This window comes from Lichenostomus cassidix, chromosome 5, assembly GCF_008360975.1.
Source record: "Lichenostomus cassidix isolate B80296 chromosome 5, HeHo_3.0, whole genome shotgun sequence".
Taxonomy (NCBI): Eukaryota; Metazoa; Chordata; class Aves; order Passeriformes; family Meliphagidae; genus Lichenostomus; species Lichenostomus cassidix.
Genome location: NC_139486.1, coordinates 62,519,682 through 62,536,390, shown reverse-complemented (window position 1 = coordinate 62,536,390; position 16,709 = coordinate 62,519,682). Strand labels below are relative to the sequence as shown.

General features: G+C 50.8%; 1 protein-coding gene across 2 annotated transcripts in view; it reads left to right on the top strand.

The window, feature by feature from the left end:
• The first annotated feature begins 2,724 nt into the window (after nt 1-2,724).
• BAHD1 (bromo adjacent homology domain containing 1) overlaps nt 2,725-16,709 on the top strand; it is a 35,129-nt gene continuing 21,144 nt past the window's right edge. The window contains exon 1 of one of the 2 annotated variants that reach the window (XM_085063467.1): nt 2,725-3,048. The gene's annotated coding sequence lies outside the window, so the exon portion shown is untranslated. The remainder of the gene's footprint in view (nt 3,049-16,709) is intronic. The other variant, XM_085063466.1, reaches the window with a different exon arrangement.

Here is a 16,709-nt window from a genome sequence, read left to right as displayed (position 1 = left end):
CCCCAGTACCTCAGTGGAGGTGAGGGGTGCAGTGAGGGACAATCCCTTAATCCCTGCTGGTTCCTGGCCAAGCTGCCCCACAGCCACGGGGCTTTACAACCCTTTACCAACAGGTACAACCGCAGCGAGGTGCTGCCACTGCCCAAAGTGTGAGCTGGGGACAAAGATCCCTGCTGTGCTGCTGCTCAGGCAGTCTATAGCCCTGGATGTTATCCCTTTCCCAAAACACAGGCCAGAATTTGGGGTAGGAAGATCTCTAATCAGGGCTTTGGTGGTTTGTTCTTCCCAATTAATGAGGGGAGAAAAAGCCCAAACTGCATCTTGGCTGTGCCGCCACCTGAGAGGCTGGAGCTCGGCAGACACACAGACATATTGTTCTGGAATCAGCAATTAGCTTCCCATTTTTCCCCCTCATCTGTCTCAGAATGGGACGAGGAAAGGCCCCACTTCAGAATAAATTAGTTTCTAAAGAGAGAGGGAGCTCTGCAGATGGCTCTGTTGTGCTTCCCACTCTTGTGCAGCTCTGGAGCACACAGCTCCCCATCCTCAACCTGTCCATTGTCCAGATGTTGTCCTGTTCCAAACACCTGGAAGAGGGAAGGTGGCCTCACCTCCACTTTCCCAAAAAAGCGGCTGTTAAATTATATTTGTCACCAAACTTCAGGATGAATTTTGCCCAAGTGTTTCTCTCTGGAACACTGTCACACTGTGGGTTTATTGCCTGAGTCGCAGGGTGGCTTCAGAACTCCAGAATTCCCAGATTCTTCACTTTTCTGCTCCAAATATCACTCTGTTTAGCTATGGGAGTCCGAAGTGGTAGATTCTGGAAGTCACTTGAACACATCTAACAACCAGAGTAAGTGTGCTCTGTGTAACACAGAAATTGAATGAACTCTATCTCAGAGTGCTGTGGTTTCCCTCCTGTTCTGGTGGCTCAAAGCAGAGGGAAGAACTCCAATAAAATACTGTTTTTAGGGAACAGTTTGGCAGCAATAAATATTGTTTTTAGGAACAGTTTGCCTTTGCTTTTCAGGTGGGGAGCAGCTCTGGTCTGAGGAGACAGAACCTTTGTGCTTGTGGCGTGGCTCTTGGTGATGTCCAGCTGCATTAAATAGAGCCTGGAAAAGTCTCATCCAAAGGTTGATTTCCAAAGGGAAGCAGTGAAATGGGGTCATCACAGAAGATCCTGAAATTATAGGGACCCACAAGTATCATCCCAGACCAACTCATAAAGAATAGCAGAGAGTTTTTAAGGAGAGTTGCCCTACTGCACCTTGGGGGCTTCCAGGGGTGTAGCTTTTAAGGTTATTCATTTTTCCCTGCTCTATCACCAATGACCTTAGTTTCAGGAATTAGTGTCTCCAAATAGCTGAATTTTCCTGCAATCTTCTCCTGCATAACATCTGGATCCTGCAAAAATCATACCAGTGCTTAATCCTGCTCATATTTGCAAGATCCCTGTGGACCACCGGAACAAGGCAGGAAGTATTTCAAGCTCCTGGGTCTCCTGCAGTTGAGTTGAATTTCAAGCAGACCATCAGGGTCTCGCCCTCATTGTGTGTGTATTTATCTCCAGGAGCCCCATGGGTTGCTTGTTCCATGTGCTGCTTCCTTCCCAGCAGTTTCCCAAGTTTAAAAGAAATAGGACAAATTTGGCACTGGAACAGACTCCCCAGGGAAGCAGTCACAGCTCCAAGCCTGACAGAGCTCAAGAAGTGTTTGGACAATGCTCTCGGGCACACGGTAGGATTTTGGGGCTGTCCTGTGCAGGACTAGGAGTGATGCTCAATTCCTGTGGATCCAACTCAGGAGAGTCCATAATTCTATGGAAAAACCCCATTCTGCAACTGGTGGAGGGGCTTCAGTGATGGGGACCGTGCTACTGCCAAAGATACTGATTAAATAATTTCCAAGGCTTATTGGGTCTGGTTTAGGGCTTTAAACCCATTTTTTTGAGGAAAATATGGAGTTTTCCAGATGTTCTCATTGCTGCCATGTCTCACCTGTTGGTAAGACCGTGGAAACCATGGACACCTGAGTGTCCCAGTGAGGACAGGCTCTGTGGGGAAGCTCTGGGACACCTGAGTATTCCCCGTTGGCCTTTTTCCCCTAAAATGCAACGGGATATTCCCCCGGTGCCGACTCACAGGGCTGCTCGGGGCAGCCACCGCACACAGGGGGGTCGCTGGCCTTTCCAGTGCCCATCTCGGGGTGGGAGCGACGGGCGCTCAAACCCCTCTGCCCTGTGCCTCTCCTCCCTGGCAGCTCTCAGCGGAGCTCCCGCCAGACCCCTGGGGCTTCCAACTTTGGCAGAGTTCGGATGCAGGGCTCGGGCGGAGGGCAGCTGCCCCCGGGACGCTCCGGGCACAGCCGGGGGGTGTGAGGGCATCCCGTGCGCCTCGGAGGGACCCGCGGGGAGGATCCCTGACAGGCGCGCGGGGCCGCCTCACGCCCCCGTCCTGGGAGCGAACCGCGGCCATCGGGGGCTGCCCCGGTGTCCCGGCGGGGCGGCTATCCCGGCTTTCCCGGCCATCCCGGTTATCCCGCGCCCCGGGCGGGGGGTCGGCGGCGCCAGGGGCTCCGTGAGGGGAGTGGGGGGGCGCCGAGGGGGGCTCGGGGCGGGGGCGGGCGCGGCGGCGATTGGCCGGCGGCGGCGGGGATTGGCGGCCCTGATTGGCCGGCGCGGCGGGGCGAGCGGCGGGCGGCGCGCGGCGATTGGCTGCGGACGAGGAAGCAGGAAGGAGGCCGGAGGCGCTCGCGGCTTGCGGGGAGTTCGCGGCGGCGGCGGCGGCGGCGCCCCCGGTCCCTCCTCCGGTCCCTCCTCCGGTCCCTCCTCCGCCCCCTCCCGGCCCCTCCGCCGCCCGCTCCGGCCTCCGCCCGCCCGCTCCGCGACGCCCCGCGGCCAGGGGCGGGCGGCGGCGGTGGCGCTTCGTCCCCATCCCGCAGCCGAGGAGGCGGCGGCGCTGACGCAGCAGCAGCGCGGAGCTCGGGACTCGCGGTGCTCCCGCCGCTGGATTTCTCCCCCCCGGGGCCTGCGGCAGCCTCCCGGTGAGTCCGCACGCGGTCTCCGCGGCTCCGCCTCGCCCCTCCGCCCCCGGGAACTCCGCCGGGCCGGGAGCAGGTGCCGCCGCCCGGGGTTTGGGGGGGCTGGGGGTACGCGGGGCCACCGGGAACTTCCCGCGGCGGCGGCGGCGGCGGCGGCAGGGGAGCGCCGGCAGGGCACGGCGGGCTCGGCGGCGGGTGGGCCGGGCCGAGCCGGGCAGCCGTTACCCCGCGCGGTCCCACCGGTGCGAGGCCGGCTCGGCCCCGCCGAACCCCCCGGGCTCCTCCGCCCCGGCCGCTCGGGCAGCACAAAGGCGGCGGCGCCGGGCCGGGCGGGAGGGCCCGGGAGAGTTGCGGGGCTCCTTGCCCCCGGGGCCGCTCGCCTCGGCATCGCCGGATCGGGGGCGATTCCCGGCGAAAGCCGCCGCTGTCCTCGGCCCCTCCGGATCCCGGAGCGGAACCGGCGCTGCCCGGCCGGGAGTTGGCACAGGACGGGCTGGCTGGGTTGGTGTTTTGGGGCTCCGAGCGGGGAGATAAGCCCCTCGCCTGAGGCTAGAGCGGCTGAGCCCGTCGAGTTGCCGATGGTGTGCGGGATGTGATGCCGGGCGGGCTGCGAGCCCCGTGTCCCTGACAGGCAGGTGCCATCCAGCCTCTTTGGGGGACAGCAGAGCAGTTTTCATTTCCATCGTGATTATCCCCACTTGCGGTGCGCTCCCCGTGGCTGTGGACATCTCTCTTTTCCTGCCGGCTGCTCCGGTGGCCGACGGCTTGTTTCCTCTTCTCCTTTTGTGTAGCGGTGGCTCCTAATGGAGGCAGCTCCGCTGGCTCCCTCTTTTCCAGCTGCTTCTACAAGGCGCAGGAGCCAGTACATGTGACTGGGCAGATCTCGGGAAGACTAGCAAGTGCTCCCCGGGCTCCTGCTCGACAGCCAGCCCCAGCACGGGCATACCCACACCCCGATGTCCCTTTCCCTGCCCGGGCACAGGGAGACACAGGCACCCCCTCTCTTTCACAAGAGCAGCCATGAAAACTTGACAAATACGAGCATTTGGGATCTATTCTGTTTGCCTCTCCCCTTCCCCTCTGTCTTTCCACGAAATGCTTATCTGAAAGAGGTTCTGGTTGTGTTTTGTTTTAAAGAATCCAGCTGCCCCTCGTGCTCGCTCTCCATCTGAAGTCATCATTGTCAGGAGCAGGCGAACCTCAAAGCGAGAGGCTTTGCCGGGCTTTTGCTTGCCTGGTTAATTGATCTGTCCATCAGTTTGCCACAATTAGCGAGTGCTTGCTCCACGCTGAGGGGCTCTGTGCTGTTCTGGAGGGCTCAGTTTGAGGTTTCTGGTCCTCATGGCTGTGAGAAAGAGTGACATGAACTGCGTGATAGACTGATGCTTTTGAAATCTTAATGTTATTTAAATACCAGCACGCTGCTGATGGCTTTAGCAGGAATATCCTGCTCACATATTCATCCCGAGCCATCCTTCACGTTTGTCATGTCCTGGCTACCTGAATTGTTCCCGAGCTTTAGCTGGAACTGTCTAAAATGTTTGCTGGCAATAGGAAATCGTGTGTTAGTGTGATTTACTGGGATGTTTTGGATTTAAACACTGAATTCTGTTTGTTTTCCTCATGAGCTCAGTGCAGCATTTCCAACTGCTCTTCTCGGGCAGAGCAGGAAAGTATAGCACTACTGATAGGTGTAAAATCAGCTGGAAAACACCAAGCCTATGGGGAGAAATAATTCCCTGAACTTTGCACAAGTGGATCCTTTCTGGATGCTTTGTTTGCCGGGGCTTGATGATTGCAGTTGCACACAACAATAAAATGCAGCTTAGAAATGTGGGGTTTGGGGGAAAAACAGTCACACCCTTGAGGCAGAAATGTTGTTTTGGAGGCCACTGACGTGTTCTCATCCAACTGAATGATTCAGTTAAATGTCGGTGCTCTGTCCTTCTTGCCAGTTTGTCTGCATCACCTTTCTGTCTCTGCTCTGGAAGCCTTAGTGTTTATTTGGCTTTTTAACCAATATCACAGGACAGTTGGAAGAGCCTCTGGAGACCATCCCCACCTAGAGCAGGTGACACAGGAGCGTGTCCAGGTGGGTTTGGAATGTCTCCAGAGAGGGCAACAGCCTGAGCAGCTTTTCCAGTGCTCTGCCACCCTCAATGGAAAGTTCTTCCTCCTTTTGAGGTGGAACTTGTTGTGTTTTAGGTGATGCAGGTTAATTTTGTTTGCTGTGGTGGTGTCAATTGCTGTTTTGTGGGACACATCTGCTGGTCCCGTCTGTGGAGATCCAATTTAGGGAGCGCCTGGCTGTGATTTGGGGGGAAATCCACCCTTCAGCGAGAGCTTTCCTAATGCTGCTGCAGCACTGAAAATAAGCCCTTAGCAGCAAATCTGTCCAAAGTAAACAATTGAAAAATAATTAGGAATGGTAGGCAAAGGCGCGCTCGCTGCTTGGCATCGCGTTCAGATGGCGAGCAAATGAATGAATGATGAGATCTGGCTCTGCAAAAACAGGAAGGTGTGCTCAGATGTGCACATACCACATCCAAAAGGAGTTGTGCGGGGTGTTTTTTGCCCCATCTCCCAGTTGGTTGTCCCCACTGGGACATCAGGAGGGATTTCCACGTAACCACAGGGATACACGTCGTGGAAGCAGTGGCAGAACAATCCCGCCGTCGCGCCCAACCAGCCGAACTAAGTCACAACTCTCATCTTGTTAATAATAAATGAAGCAGCGTTTCAGATGACTGGGAAATTAAAAAAAAAATTTTTAAAAGGTGCACCAAAGAGGTCATAAACCTGGGAATAGCTTCAAACAGAAGCAGTGAGCTGGCAGGGGCTGGGGTGGTTGGGCTGTGACAGAGAGGGATGTGCTGCCATCCCGGGGGATTTCCCCATCCGAGGGCTCTGTCCCTCTAGTTTGCTCTCCTGCTTGAATTCACCATGGATTTGTGTGCCTGTTTCCAGCAGCTCTTAGGTGAGCTGGTTATGTTCCCAGCTGCAGATTTGGACTGTCTTCAGCTGTTTCTCCACGTGGGAAGGCTGGAAGACGTTGCAGTTCTGGATGCAGACGGTGTTTAAAGGGAAGAAAAGGGGATGTTTTGTGGAGGATGTTCAGTAGGAATTGTGCCTTGTGTTTCTTCACGAGGACTGGAGGCTTTGGGTCCTTCAGCAATGCTCACAGCTGTCCAGCATGGCAGATGTTCTTTTATTGGGACCCAAGACATGAATTTAATGGCAGAAAATACTGAAACTCATGGCTGGATTGTTGCTCTGAGTGAATGAGTTACCTGTGAGAAGACCATCACGATTCAACTCTTTATGCTTTCACACTTGTACTGGTACCTGGTATCCTTGAAGTGAGGAAAACACACTTAAATTTAATACTACTGAGTTTATTTCTTAAAAGAGAGAAAGAAACGAGATTGTATGGGACAATGCCATAACTTTCTCCTGGATTTGATGTTTTAGCATGAAGCTTTATTATAAACTAAGTAGAATAAAGTAGAGTCACAGTAATATTTCATGTGAATAAAAAAACCGTCTTCCATTAAAAGAACAAGACACTGGAAGACTTTATCATGCCATAAAGTGAAATGAGGGACTGATGTTATTAAAGAGATAAACCAAGGGTATCATTAAGAAAAATAAATATAAATCTGATTTAAAACCAATTCATTTGGCCCCTGTTCTCTGGCTCTGTCAATATTTGTGCCATTGGAGTTTAATTGATCTGTTCCATGTTATTGTTTTCTCTGGCCATGTGGGTGAAACCCCTGTAAAATCAGAGTATGGAGAGTTGGCAAGATATAAGAAGTGCAGTCAGCTGAGGCAACTGAACCTGAACCTCTTTGTGAAATCTCTGCTCTCTCAAAATACAGTTGTATAATTTCCAAGGAACAATTTGAGTTAAAACATAGCGGAAGCCCCTCAGTGGGGAAAAAGTAGCTGAAAATGAGGATGGCTGCTCTGGGGGGCTGTTGTTTTCCCTTCGATCTGCTAATTAATGATATACATTAAATTTCAGGACATCTTCCATAGGGGGTGGGTGTTTATTAACTCCACATGGGTCAGAAATAATTCAAGGGATGCTCTTGATTTCTCCCTGATTTGTGAATGATGTTCACATTTGGCAGCGCTGGGTTCTTGCTGCGTGGTGATGAGGAAAGGCATGAATGTGCCTTTCCTTAAATGAAGCAAAGTGGGGATGAGCAGTGTGACACCCTGCTTGCCCGGTGGCAGCGGGCAGTCCCCGCTGGGCTGTGAGCCGTGCCGGTGGCGTGCAGCTAAATAAACACCATTAAACGGGGAGGGAATGTGTGTCACTCCCCGGGAGCACGGCTGCCCAGGGCCGTGCCGCTGCGCTTTCCCCACGTGGCGCGGCCGGGAATGCTGCTTTTATCACCTCTTTCAGCAGCTCTGGCTTGGATTAGAGGTGCCTTTTCAGTAGAGGTGTTTGGTTGGAGCACGTCTGAGGGCTGCTTGGAATCCCTCGGTTTGTCATTCTCCTTCGTTCGCCGTTTAAAATCCCCAGTGCTTTCGGAGGCAGGGTTTGGAGGGGTGTTTGCTGTCACACGGGCAGCCGGGCACCGTGACAGGAGGCTGGTGGCATCGGCAGGGTGTCAGACCATCCCATGGGATGGTACAGCCGGCACGGTGATGCTGGGATCCATGTCCCTTGTGGCTCCTTCCTTCCCCTGCCCTGAGAAGGGGGATGCAGCCCAGCTGGGGTTTTTCTCCTGCTGTATTCCCTGGGCACTGCCCTGTTGTGGATGGAAGCGCTCCAGGAAAAGGCACGTGGAGCAGGTGGGATTTGTGCTAAACGTGTGGTGCTCAGGAATAAGATGATGCTTGGGCTCAGAGCTGGCGGTGCTGCGTTCCTCGTGTCCCAGTTCTCCTAAACAAAGGTATGACTAAAGAAAATTATGATTTTTAGGTTTTCCCCCTTTGTAAGGCACATCACAGGAGCGCTCGCTGGCACCCATTGTTCTTCTGGCAGTTTTTGAAGGGCTTTCTCACACTCGGCTTTGAAACTCTACAGCTCAGCAGCCTTGATTTTTATTTTTTTTAAGTGAAAGATCTTGGCTTTTAGAGGCTGCCTGTGTCTCAATATTTCAAATTATTTACGAGGCTCTTAGAAATAAAAAGCAGGCATTTTCCTCCCATTGACTGGAATAAAACCGCTTTGCTGGCAGCTGATTTTTCAGCGTCTGAATTATCATCCTTGAAATAAAATCCCAGTGCTAGGGAAGCATCGAGATCCCAGGCATTGCTTCCTACTTACACCGTGCCCGGCCTTCTATTGTTCCTGCCTGTGGCCTGTGGGAAGCAGGGAGAATCAGGAGCTTCAGCCAGCCTTCCCGCAGCACGGCATTATCCGGCGCTCGTCTTCATTGTGTCTCCGAGCGCCTGCGGAATACCTGGAATGGGCTCAAGCTGACAGCGCGGGAGGGAAATGGGGAGTTGCGGGATGCGAGGGGAGGGTGGCTGAGCTGAGTTTGGGAGGCAGCAGGGAGCAGGCGCCGCGGGGAGAGCGGCCGAGCGGCTGCAGGCGGATCCTCACACTCCCAGCTCTCGCATCCTTGCCAGGCAAGTTGGTTAAACTAACCAGCGTCTTAGCTGGAAATGGATCAAGGTCCGCATCCCTGAAATCCCTTCGGGATCGCTCGCTCCGTCAGGGCACTTGGCAGGTTCAGCGCGTTGTGGCTGGCTCAGGGTTGGGAATTCCGTAAAAAAAGAGCAGGATTGGAGGCGGGTTGGAGAGGAGCATCAGGGTCTCTGCGGAGGGAGGATGGAGAGGCACCGGGGGGAATGCAGGCAGTGAGGATTAAGCTGCAATAATCACAGACTGATAAATACGGAAGGTTTGGAAGGAGCAGGAAAGTGCAGACTTGTGGAGGGAAATAGTGGGCAGCAGGAGGTTTATTTTTGATTAATAAAACCTGCTAAGGAACAGAGGCAAGAGGCATGTTTTGGTTTGTTCCTTTGTTAGCTCAGCCAAAGTCAGTGGAAGGATTCAAGGTTGGAGGTGGCTCAGAGTAAAGAGACAGCACAGCTCTCTCCAAGGTGAGCAGGACAGCAAAGGAAAAGGATTTGACAGCTATAATCACGTGTAGACAGAGAAAAAAGAGATTTTCTTAAAATCCTGGCTAAACGCCAGGTGGCAGGACAGGTATGGAAATCCTGACTTGGACAGGTAAATCCCAACCCAGGAATTCCTTAGGTTTCTGCAAATGGCACAGGCAACAGAAGTGAACCGGGCATTTTGGGAATTTACTCCTTAAAAATTACTTGGTAACTCTGACTGTCTGATATGGCCCTAATTCCTGGAGGTGGTGATTACCTGGAGGTGGCCTCTGCAGTAACCAAATGTGGTGGGCAGAGCACCTAGTGAGGGGCAATATGCAATGTCTGCTGGCTGCCCCCCTTTTCCTTCCCAAGAACTCTGTCATCTTGTCCTTTCTAGGTGCTGGATTTCATCAGGGATCTCTAGGGATGTAGTTATTTGGGATTTCTACTGTCCTCATTGTGTTTGGGTTGGAAAGAGGTGGATCCTTTCCAGTCCTGTTAGGACAGACAGTGTGAGTGGGAAGCACTGGCACGGTTTAGCCAACCTTCGGGGGAAAAAAAGAAAAAGCCATTTTCATTTCTTCCCTATATATTGGAAGAGGATGCAGGAAGTAATTCCCATTTGAGAATGAATTGCCAGCTTTGCTGAAAGTGCAGTCCTGACACCTCTGGGGCTGTAAAGGAGCTATACAACCCCTGTCCCCATCAGTGTCCATGGGTCAGCATCAGTTACCAGGAATAACTTCAGCCTAGGGATGAAGTTTTGGATGCAAGTGGCTTAATTACAGTGTGGATGGAGCATCACTGTCTGTGCTCAGCCCTCATGTGATCTGCAGCACTTCTCCTGCCTGAAACCACTAATGAGCTTAAGAACTCCCCTGTTTTCTCAGTGCTTAACAAAAATTAAATCCTTCCCTCCCAACAAAACTGGTCGCGTGCTCAGCCTGCTGCTTTCATCAGGAACAATGGGTGAGCGCTGACCTTCCTGAGATGCCACCTCAGAGCTCGTTACTGAATAATTAGGTGATCCTTACCCTTCCCACAAAGCTCGCGGGGTGTTTTTTGTGTTGATAACGTGACACATCCCAAGGCTCGGCCTTGAATTTCAGGCGTGGGGCTGTTCCAAACTCCATCTGTCCACTAAGTGAATGTCAATCCAATTTAAGCTTACATATGTTTCCAAGGAAACCATGGGAGGCAGTGGGGAGAGATGGATTGTGGAGGGGCAGGGAGGCGAGCGCAGCAGCGGCTCTTTGACTTTTCACTATTTAAATATCATTAAACCTCAGTTCACTGTAATAACCCTACGTAGAGCAGTGTCTGGAGGCCTTGAGAGTCGGATGGTTGCACTTGGAGCAGCCTGTCTTGTGCATAAAACAAACATAGTGAATTTAAAAATAAAAGAGGAAAGTGGCTTCAGGTGCTTCCATGAGGCTTCAGTCCAGCTCATAGAGCTCTGCACTTTCTTATGTAGATCCCAGAATCATTTAGATTAGAAAAGACCTCCAAGATCATCGAGTTCAACCTGTGGCTGATCACTACCTTGTCAACCAGACCAGAGCATGGAGTGCCCCATCCAGTCATTCCTAAAACACTTCTGGGGGTGGGGATTCCACCACTGTCCTGGGCAGGCATTTCCAATGCTTGAAATCATGGGCTTGGGTGGTGAGGGCCTAAATTTCTTTCTGTCAGGCTGGAAAGCTCATGCAGCCTTATAAAAACCTATCCAGCCCTCAGCTGAACAAAACAAGCTGTGAATGGACCCAAAGGAGGCTTTATATGCATATTTAGTCCCCCACGAAAATATAAATGGAAAGCATTTAGATAAATTTAAGATCAGTTCATGATCATGTTAAAAGAGCCAGGTTAGACGGGGCTTGGGGCAGCCTGGGCTAGTGGAAGGTGTCCCTGCCCATGGGGATTGGAATGGGATGATTGTAAAGGTCCCTGCCAACCCAAATCGCTCCAGGATAAGACACCTTAATGCTGCATATTGGTGTACTTGTGTTTGGAGGGCAGTAACAGTGACAGGCATTGCCTGGAGAGCAGGAAAGCCAGTGAATATTGGCATATTTGCTCCTGATCCCTTTGATCAGCTGCTGCAGCTCCCCGAGGGCATATCCTTCACCCTAGGTGAGAGAACTTCTAGGCACACCCAAGTTTGAGCAGAGGCATGGGACGAAATCTGTGAGGTGACAGTGGGCAGGAGGCCCCAGAGTTCTTTTTGGGTCTGTTCCCTTTGCAGCCCCCATGTCGACCACAGCAGAGACCTGAGAGAAGTTGGGGCATCCTCTGGGAAGTGTCTCTTGGCTCTGCCGGTGCTCCCATGTGTGTGGCAAAGTTGTAAGCAGGGTGGGAAGCAGCAGAGCTGGAGACTCAAACACAGACTTTGTTCTTGGTTTCTGTTCAGAGAAATGAGAATTCTCCCCCCGCCGTTTCCAGGAATTCATCTTGAATTGAGAGTTTAAATCCTGCAGAAGGCAGGGCTGTAAGTCTGCCTGGGTTTCTGGAGTAAAGTGTGTTTCTATTTGTTAATACAGCTGTTAAATAAAATGTATATCTTGGTTATTGAAATGAAGAGTGAGGAGCTAGCGTTGGAGTTCTGAAATGGGATATTACCTGTCATTTTAGTTTGAGGAATGCTGCTGCCTTAAAATGTTTTACTGTGACAAATAGCTGGAACTGAAATGCTGGTGTCTGGGGATATCCTGTGTGGATACATCTTTCCTTGTGCACTGTAATTGCAATCTGAGGCAGAAGCCCCTCAGCTCAGAGCTCTTTGCAGCTGTTGTCCAGCATCAGATCCTCTTTGGATCAAATCTCCTGAGATTTGGACTGCTGGCATCAAAACTCCCTTTGGGGAGGTGTATGCTGGGCACGGGCACTGGCAGTCGTCCTTGGGCAGAGCTGTGGGATAGCAGAGGGGTTCAGGCTGCTCGGGGGGGCTTTGTAGCACATTCCTCCTTATCAGCTGTTTACCCTTCCTTGCTGGGAAAGCAGAGCTTGCTGCAGCTTGCTTGGATCTTCCAGCAGCTCCTGGAAACTTCCTACCACTTCACCCAACGTTCGGCTGGTATCTGCAAGCATCACCCGCTGCCACTTTGGCTCTGCTTCAGCTGGCAGCTCGTGCAGCTCAGCAATCCCTCTGGGATCACCTCTCCACTTGCATTTCCCGTGGTCTGGCTTCACATGTTGTCTGCTTGTACCCCACTCCTTGGAGGCTGTCGCCCTGAACTGTGTGCATCTTTTATCCTCGTGCTCCTGTGCCAGTGGCTGGGATGGATGAGGGCAGTTTTCCCTACCCCATCCCTCTGATCCTTGTGTTGAACACCTCAGTGTGCAGTCAATGTTGTCAAATCCTGTAGCTGATAATGAAGGGGTTAATTCTGATTATGTTTTCATTTCTCCACTTGTCAGTGCTGGGAGTTCCTCAAAAGTTTTGCTGTTTTCTTCCCTATCACGAATATTCTCCTTGAGACTGGAGGAAGCACATGGGGGGATGTTTTTGCAGTATCAGAGCATCATTTGGGAGAACAGCTTGTGTAGCATTTGTACGACTCTTCTCCCCGCTACTCAGCACACCTGGATGTGTTGAAGCCACAGCCTGACTTCAGGGGACCTTCCTGAAAATCCAGTCAGAGGCACCTGTGGCATTTCCATAAAACTGGGCTGCACTGTCTAAAAGCTTTGTGGTTCCCAAGAGGAAGCTGTAATTAGGCTCCTTTGCCAGAGAGCTGATGGTTTATCCTCTGGAGTTCCCACTGGCTCCATGGTGACCTGCACTGGTGGGAGAATAGGGGTGTTCAACACCCCCCTCCAGGATTCAACCCAGAGCTCTTGGGACCAAGGGTGTGACTTAATCACTGTTCTTAACCATCCCTGATGCTCTTTAGTCTGTTTTTCCTCTTGGCTGTGCAAGATGCAGTGAAATCCAAGTAATATTTTGGTGTGATGGTGTTTATATGGCCCACCTTATTGGAAAAGCCTCATGCTGGTCCTGTCCTGGAGAGCTGAGTGTGTTTAATTGCTGCCTTTCTGAATGGCCAAGCAGCGTGTGGGTCAATAAATGCACCTCGACGAGTCCATATAAACCAGATCACTCCCAGCACGGGCTGCAAACCCTCTGCAGTCTATTTAAAGGTGGTGTTTGTTGCCTTGACTGATCAAACCGGGGCACAAGCGAAGGTGTGTGTTTAATGCACCTCTAACGATGTGGCTAAGGGATGGAAGAGCTGGGGCAGCTCCTGGTGGGAGTTAAACAGCCTCTCACAGAAACAGCGTTCAGCGAGCTGCACTTCTCCTTGGCTAGAGTGGCTAAATTGCCTGTGTTTGCCTTGTGGTTCCTGGGATTTTAACATGGAACAACATCCAGCTCCTGCTTGAGTTTTCTCTCCCCACGTTTCTGATCTGTGCCAGCTGCTGGTCCCTAGAAATGCTCCTCCAGCTCTGCTCAGGACCTTTGGCAACACCAAGTCCCTCTGCTTCCTGAGCTTAAATGGTTCAATTTGATCCAAATTTAAGTGATTCCTCTGCTAACACCCTGGGGATTAAGGAACTCATTCTCCTTGGAGGCCTCAGGAGTTGCAGCACTGTTCAGCAGTGCTGCATTTCCTAGGACTGACCTAATACATGAAAACAGTTGAGTTGTGAAATTTTAAATGGAACTTCTTCACTTACCTTGTGAGTTACTGATTTTTAAATACCTTCTCTGTCACTAATGAGAGGGGGGAGAGGTTTAAAGCAAGTTTACGCGGGCTTGGCAGTCCTGCCTTGGCTATAACCATGTCACCAGAAGATGTGTAAATATACACCTGTATTTGTGGTGGTGATTGGCCCTCTGTTTTTTGAAGGAAAAAAAAATGTGTCTTTTAAAGCCACATATGGACTTTTATTCCAGAAGTTCCCAAACTATTCCGTGATTCATGGAATGCCAGAATGGTTTGTGTTGAAAGGGACCTTAAAGCTCATCCATTTCCACTCCCTGCCATGGGCAGGGACACCTTCTGCTATCCCAGGTTGCTCCAAGCCCCATCCAACCTGGCCTTGGACACTTCCAGGGATGGGGCAGCTACAGCTTCTCTGGGCATCCTGTGCCAGGGCCTCAGCACCCTCACGGGGAAGAATTAGATTGTCTGATTCTAGTTCAAATCCAGCAAAGCTTGCTTCAAATTTAAGCTCTGCTCAGCATTAGTGCTGCACTGTGGTTTACAGGGCATCAGGGAGGGAGAGGGTTTGGTTCTAGGGATTGCAATGGGAATGCAAGAGTTCTGTAAAGTCTTTCTTTGACTTGAGTTCTGGATTGGGATTGAAACTCTCAAATGGAAAAGTGCTCAGCATAAGTCGTCCTCTGTCACCTTTTTCCTCAGCTGGGAATGCCTGGGGTTAACGCTGGTGTTTCGAGTGATGATCAGAAAGTGAGAATAAAGAAGTAGAAAGTCTGTTTTCTTTTGAAATGTCTGTTAAACTTTGAATAGAAAGAGGAATCAAAACCTTTGATGGAGGAAATCCCAGGGAGCTGTTCTGCTGTATGGACAGCTTGTAACCCAGCTGAGGGTGCAGCGATGTGTTACTGCTTTTAAAACCATAGAGAAACAAAAAGTATTTCCAAATGCAAGATGATACTGTCTGAAGTACTTATTCTAGAACTGAAAATAATTCAGGTAGCAGTTTTAGTCTGAAGAGGTAGTTCTGCTCAGTGTATTTCAAGTGGAGATGAGTCAGAACACAAGAATCCTCGAAAATACTACATGAACTTGCTCTTTAACAGAGTTTTGTTTTGCCTGCTTGGGTTTAAAGCTTCTGTAAATATAAGTTGACGTTATAAACGTGCATGTCTGTTAAGTTTTCAAATTCAGGCTGTCTTCTGCGTCCTCTCAGAGATGGTAATTCCTAGAGTCCATACTCGAATCCATACAAGGATTTGGACACTGAGGTGGGGCACAGGCACTTTCGAGGGACACTGAGGTGGGGAAAATACGATGAAAATTATTTAAAGGGAAAAAAAAGTTTAAATACAACGTTTAGTTAAATGTCACATTGAAGGAATGCCTACCCCTTCCCTGAATTTTCCTGCATTGCCTTTTTCTCCCCTAAAGCCAGCTCTGAGCTTGTTGAGTAGGAACGTGTTGTCTTTGGATGCTGAGGGTGCCGTGCTGACAGTTGGCAGTCAGGAGAGAGTGAATGGAGACCTTTGTGGGAGAGACGTAGCGGAGGGAGGAGAAGGGAAATCCGGATCCAGAGATAGGATGGCAGTGACAGCTCCCTGACATGGAGAGGAGCTGGCAGGGATGCACCTGCCCTTGAAATTCCCACAGGCAGCGCAGTTTGCAGCCGCACGTGTAGAACACGGAATCACGGCGCAGCTTGAATTATTGAAGCTTGGCAGCTTGAAGGAAGCTCCTAAAGCAGTCGTGGAAGGGTGGGATTATAATATATAGAAGAGCTTTAATATTTACTATAGAAAAAGCTTACACCTTGTTCTTCAAAATAAAGCCTTGGGAATAATTTGTTATTCCATTTTGTCCGTGGAACAGGAAGGATGCCAGAGCTATCTGAGCAAAGTGACATATGATTGATATTTTACCAGACTCAGCCTTCTGCTATGAAGGAATCAAGTTTGCATTTTGCATATATGAAAAATCAGATGAGCAGGGCTTGTGTGGGTTATTTTTTTTTTTTTTTTTAAACCTTGATTGGCAAAGCCTGTGCTCCTTCTATAAACATGACTGCGAAAGCTGTCCCGGAATATTTTTGACTTGGTTTTTCAAACTACTTATAGGCATGTTTTAGGGTGTTGTTGGCGCTGCTGTCACATGGCAGCTTTGTACAGAACCTATTTAAAGTTGTAACAGGCAATTCTATGTAAATGGGTGATATGTAATAGATCTGGTATTTTATAGAGTCACAGAATCCCAGAATTATTTGGGTTGGAAGGGACCTTAAGGATCATCTCATTCCACACCCTGCTATAGGCAGGAACACCTTCCACTATCCCAGGTTGCTCCAAAAGCCCAGTCCAACCTGGTCTGGAACACTTCCAGGGATCCAGGGGTAGCCACAGCCTCTCTGGGCAGCCTGTGCCAGGGCCTCAGCACCCTCACAGAGAAGAATTTATTCTCAATATCCCATCTAACCCTGCCCTTTGGCAGTGTGAAGCCATTCCCCCTTATCCTGGCACTACCTGCTCTTCTAAAAAATCCCTTTCCTTCTTGCTGCTGCTGTTCCCTGGTGTATTTCAGGATTGCAATATCTGTGTAAGCTTCAGCCTTCCCGTTTTTCCAGGTGGTCCAGTGTGCACCTTGCACCCTTTCCCGTGTTCCTCTTGCCTGATCTCTGCCCTCTGAATGCCTTCATTAGAAGGAAACCTTAGTAACTAGTTCACTGCAAAAGCCAAGTGTCAGAGCATCTCTTTCCATCAAATTGTGAGCCTGGAGACAAGCTCAGCCTCATTTCCACCCTCACATCCTTGTGCTCACCTGCAAATAGCAGGGAATTCCTCTGCCCTGCCTGGGCTTTCCTTGCAGCAGTGTGCTTGAGGCTGCTGATCCATGGTTCTCCATGTGTTGCTGCTGCTGCTATAGCTGGGAGGCTCCTGT